The 5,852-nt window shown below is 43.3% G+C and overlaps 2 non-coding genes across 2 annotated transcripts; one reads left to right on the top strand and one right to left on the bottom strand.

Annotated features, from left to right (window-relative positions):
* Positions 1–2,518: 2,518 nt before the first annotated feature.
* Trnat-ugu lies at positions 2,519–2,593 on the bottom strand. The gene has a single exon. It is a non-coding gene; the product is annotated as a tRNA-Thr (tRNA).
* Positions 2,594–2,779: 186 nt separating this feature from the next.
* On the top strand, positions 2,780–2,859 carry Trnat-ugu. Its single transcript has one exon. It is a non-coding gene; the product is annotated as a tRNA-Thr (tRNA).
* Positions 2,860–5,852: the final 2,993 nt, after the last annotated feature.

Here is a 5,852-nt window from a genome sequence, read left to right as displayed (position 1 = left end):
ATTGACTATATAATAACAGATCAGGAATTCAGGAAGGCTGTGAGGGACACACGTGTATTCAGGGGATTCTTTGATGACACTGATCATTATTTAATCTGCAGTGAAATTGGGATTGTGAGGCCAAAAGTGCAGGAGGTCAGGTCCATATGCAGGAGGATAAGAGTGGAGAAACTTTAGGATAAGGAAATCAGGCACAAGTACATAACAGCGATCTCAGAAAGGTACCAGTTAGTTGAATGTAGTCAATTACAGTCATTGGAAAAGGAATGTAAAAGGTACAGGGACGCAGTACTAGAAGTGGCTAAAGAATAACTTGGAACAGTAGTGTGTAAAAGTAAGATGAAGCAAACAGCTTGGTGGAATGACACAGTCAAGGCAGCCTGTAAAAGGAAAAAGAAGGCGTATCAAAAATGGCTACATACTAGACCTCAGGTAGACAGAGAAAGTTATGTTGAAGACAGAAACAAAGCCAAACAGATAATTGCAGCATCCAAGAAGAAATCTTGGGAAGACTTTGGAAACAGGTTGGAGACTATGGGTCAAGCTGCTGGAAAACCATTCTGGAGCGTAATTAGCAGTCTTCGAAAGGGAGGTAAGAAGGTAATGACAAGTATTTTGGACAGGTCAGGAAAACTGCTGGTGAATCCTGTGGATGCCTCGGGCAGATGGAGGGAATATTTTGAAGAGTTGCTCAATGTAGGTGAAAATACGATCAGTAATGTTTCAGATTTCGAGGTAGAATGGGATAGGAATGATGATGGAAATAGGATCACATTTGAGGAAGTGGAGAAAATGGTCAATAGATTGCAGTGCAATAAAGCAGCTGGGGTGGATGAAATCAAGTCGGAACTCATCAAATACAGTGGAATGTCAGATCTTAAATGGCTAAACAGGATAATTGAATTGGCCTGGGAGTCGGGACAGGTTCCATCAGACTGGACAAAAGCAGTAATCACACCAATCTTTAAAACATGGAAACAGAAAAGATTGTAACAACTACAGAGGTATCTCTTTAATCAGCGTTGTGGGTACAATCGTCTCAGGTATTGTTGAAAGGAAAGTGCGAGTATTAGTTGAGGACCAACTGGATGAAAATCAGTGTGGGTTTAGGCCTCTTGAGGTTGTCAGGATCAGATCTTTAGCTTGCGGCAAATAATGGAGAAGTGTTATGAGTGGAACAGGGAGTTGTATCTATGCTTTATAGATCTGGAAAAGGCATATGACCGGGTTCCTAGGAGGAAGTTATTGTCTGTTCTACGAGATTATGGAATAGGAGGCAAACTTTTGCATGGACAGTCAGGCAGCAGTTAGAGTTGACGGTAAATTGAGTTCATGGTTCAGAGTACTTTCAGGGGTAAGATAAGGCTGCAACCTGTCTCCGCTGTTGTTCATAGTATTTATGGATCATATGTTAAAACAATAGACTGGCTGGGTGAGATTAAGATATGTGAACACAAAATAAGCAGTCTTGCATATGCGGATGACTTAGTTGTGATGGCAGATCCGATTGATAGTTTGCAAAGTAATATTTCAGAGCTAGATCAGAAATGTAAGGACTATGGTATGAAGATCAGCATCTCCAAAACAAAAGTAATGTCAGTGGGAAAGAAATATAAACAGATTGAGTGCCAAAGTTAGAACAGGTGGACGGTTTCAAGTACTTAGGATGCATATTATCACAGGATGGCAACATAGTGAAAGAACTGGAAGCGAGGTGTAGCAAAGCTAATGCAGTGAGCGCTCAGCTACGATCTACTCTCTTCTGCAAGAAGGAAGTCAGTACCAAGACTAAGTTATCTGTGCACCGTTCAATCTTTCGACCAACTTTGTTGTATGGGAGCGAAAGCTGGGTGGATTCAGGTTACCTTATCAACAAGATTGAGGTTACGGATATGAAAGTAGCTAGGATGATTGCAGGTACTAGTAGATGGGAACAATGGCAGCAGGGTGTCCACAGTGAGGAAATAAAAGAAATACTGGGAATGAGCTCCATAGGTGTAGCAGTCAGGGCGAACAGGCTTAGATGGTGGGGTCATGTTACACGCATGGGAGAAGCAAGGTTACCCAAGAGACTCATGGGTTCAGCAGTAGAGGGTAGGAGGAGTCGGGGCAGACCAACGAGAAGGTACCTGGATTCGGTTAAGAATGATTTTGAAGTAATAGGTTTAACATGAGAAGAGGCACCAATGTTAGCACTGAATAGGGGATCATGGAGGAATTTTATAAGGGGGCTATGCTCCAGACTGAACCCTGAAAGGCATAATCAGCCTTAAATGATGATGATGATGATGATGATAAGTTCTATGGGATTGATGACCTGAGATGTTAAGCCCCATAGTGATCAGAGCTATTTGAACCATAAACATAATTAACTATATATGACGGTAGTATCTGTTCCCGAAAGAACAGTTACCGTGGATGACCATGCAGCTTTGCCAGAAATGAAATGATAATTAAATAGACACCGTAGCTGCAAGCAGGCGTTGATAAACTTCATTGGGGACATGTTGAAAATGTGTGCCCCGACCGGGACTCGAACCCGGGATCTCCTGCTTACATGGCAGACGCTCTATCCATCTGAGCCACCGCGGGCACAGAGGATAGTGCGTCTGCAGGGACTTATCCCTTGCACGCTCCCCGTGAGATCCACATTCCCAACATGTCCACAACACTACATCTCTTAGGCGCACTACGAATGTAGTGTTGTGGAAATGTTGGGAATATGGATCTCACGGGGAGCGTGCAAGGGATAAGTCCCTGAAGACGCACTATCCTCTGTGCCCGCGGTGGCTCAGCTCAGATGGATAGAGCGTCTGCCATGTAAGCAGGAGATCCCGGGTTCGAGTCCCGGTCGGGGCACACACTTTCAACATGTCCCCAATGAAGTGTATGAACGCCTACTTGCAGCTAGGGTGTCTATTTAATTATCATTTCATAAACATAATTCGTGGGTACCTCAGCTAGTGTCACACCAATCCAGTCATTGATTTTATCGTGTATGCAATATTATGTCAGTACTACCATATTTTCCTTTTCGCATGAAGGGAAATATTTTTGGAACACTTATTCTCTCAGTAATTTGGTTTTTAATTGCATGTATTACGTCATGTTTCACAGTAACTAATTTTGCTGATACTACGACTTTCTCATTATTCCTCGTAATACTTCTCGGTTACTTAATTTGACTTTGTAATATGATGCGAAAAACACGGGTGATTTTCAACCATTTGATGGGAATATTGCCATTGGTACCACAGGCTGATGTGTCTCATGAAGATGAAGCGGCAGCAGCACATATCGTTGCCAGTTATGAGATAATCTTTTCTGGTAACCAAGTAAAATCTTCTTTGACTATTGACTTATTCAGAGGTTTGTGACTCTCCCTTCACAAGTGAACTTAGCTCAGCGTAGGATATGCCAAAATACTGCTGTCCATTAAAACTGCAACACCAGGAAGGATAACAATAATACAATTTTCATTACTGTGTGTTTTCAGTACACTGAGGTGAGAAAGTCATGGATAGCGATATGCAATATACAGATGGCGCAAAAATGATATAAAAGGGCAGTACATTGACAGAGCTGTCATTTGTACTCAGGTAATTCTTGTGAATCAGGTTTACGATGTGAGTATGAGCGAAAGACGGGAATTAGCAGACCATCAACACTGAGTGGTAGTTGGAGCTAGACGCAAGGGATATCCCAATTCAGACATTGGCTCTCATTATGGACAACGCAGTGGCCGTCGTTCTTCGCTTAACTAGCGAGAGCAGTGGAGTCTGTGTAGAGTCGTCAATGTTAACAGACAAGAAACACTGCATGAAATAACTGCCGACCTCGGTGTGGCACGGACGGTGAACTAATCAGTTAGAACAGTGCGTTGAAATTTGGCGTTAATGGACTACGGCAGCAGAGGACCGAGCCAGAGCTTTTGCTCACAGCGTATTATCGCTTGCAGCGCGTCTCCTGGGCTCGCGACGGTATCAGTTTGACCCTACATGACTGGAAGAATGTAGCCTGATCTGATGATTACCAATTTTAGGTGGAAAGAGCAGATGGTAGGGTTCGAGTGTGACGCAGACCCCACGAAGCCAATAAGGAACTGTGCTAGCTGTTGGTGGCTCCATAAGAGTGTGGGCTGTGTTTACATGGAACGGACTGGGTCCTCTGGTAGATCTGAACCGATCGTTGATTGCAAATATTTATATCCGGCTACTTTGAGACCGTATTCGGCCATTCATGAACGTCATGGTTCCAAACAACGACGGAATTTTAATGGCTGACAATGCGCTATGTCAATGGGCCACTGGTGTTTGCAATTAATTTTAAGAACATTCTGGACAATTCAAGAGGGTGATTGGGCCACCCAGACAGCGCTATGTGAATTACATGTACGAATAGCTGCACCAGCAACGCTTTCGTAATTGTGGCCGGCTATAGAGGCAGCATGGCTCAGTATTTCTGCAGCGGACATCCAACAAATTGTCGATTTCATCACGCGTTGAGTTGCTGAAATACACCAGAAAAAAAGGAGGTCTGATACTATATAAGAAGGTATTCTGAGCCGTTGCGGGGAAGCTGGGTCGTCTTTTGAAGTTCTGGTGCCACTAGCTCTATCTGTTGCGTGCTGTCACCCTGATTTGAGACCACTAATATCTTTGCTCGATGGAGCACGGTACCTGTTGTGGTGTTAACTGAAGCTGTTATTAAAGAAGGCTTGCCTGTTTCTACTTCGTAATTTGACTTAACTGAAGCTGTTATTATTGAAGGCCTGCCTGTTGTTATTTGGTAATTTTACATAACTGAAGCCGTTATCGTTGAAAGCCTGCCTGTTTTCTGTTTGGTAATTTTGCTTAACTGAAGCTGTTATTATCGAAGGCCTAAATGATTTCTGTTTGATAATTTTACTTAACTGGAGCTGTTATTATTGAAGGCCTGCCTGTTCCCTTTTAATTAAAGTAAGAATTATTTCAAAATTTCGGTTAGCTGAAACTCTAATTAATCAAGGATTATCTGTTTTTATTGCTGTATTATTGATATCTGATACCTTACTCAATCTTTGTTGTAATTAACTGAATTTGTGACTGCCAAAGACCTACCTGTTTCTGAGTTACTCACGTCAAAAAGTTAGTAGCAGGAAATGACACATGTTGATACGTCCCTTTATCCATAACTGTAGCTTTCGTATCCCATGACTTATGTGCCCTCAGTACATAATAAGAAAATAACATAAATAAATTTCATCTGGTATTCAGAGAGCGCAGTTGCGTTCTGGTGGTAGAGATGAGGGATTCAGAGTTGTCTACCCTATCTCTGGTCATTTGTTGTGATCATTTCCTTAGTGCGCGAGTTTCGTTACTGTCTGTCGATCATTTATTCCGTTGTTCGCAAGGATCTAGCCTGCTATGGATCCAAGGGGTTGCCCCGAGGAAACGGGCATCTAAAGAAGGGGCATTTGTAGTATGTACTTAGAGTTTGGGAGCTTAACACCGAGGGTAGTGTTCCAGACCTGGCGGCCAGGTTGCACGCGGCGTTGGGCACTCAGCTTTGCGTTTCGGCGAGCACCATTGGGAAGTAGATGTTTCTGTCTATAATATTTCCGCGGCGTTGGATGAGGTGCAGCGGAACCTGTCCTTTTTGCAGAAAGTGAACCTACAGATATGCAAACTGGCAGAATTCAGGATCACCTACCACATTTGGGGAATCGTTTGACGGACATTACCTCCTTGCAACTTAGCCAGCCCGAAGTCATGAGGGTGGGGTAGTCGAGTGTTCGAGCAAGGAATTTGCAGGTCCATGCAGCGTCCTTTAGCTTGGAAAGTCAGGGAGCGTCACCATGTTCAGCAGCTACC

This window comes from Schistocerca piceifrons, chromosome 1 (genome assembly GCF_021461385.2).
Source record: "Schistocerca piceifrons isolate TAMUIC-IGC-003096 chromosome 1, iqSchPice1.1, whole genome shotgun sequence".
NCBI classification, from domain to species: domain Eukaryota; kingdom Metazoa; phylum Arthropoda; class Insecta; order Orthoptera; family Acrididae; genus Schistocerca; species Schistocerca piceifrons.
This window is presented reverse-complemented; position numbering and strand designations above follow the sequence as displayed.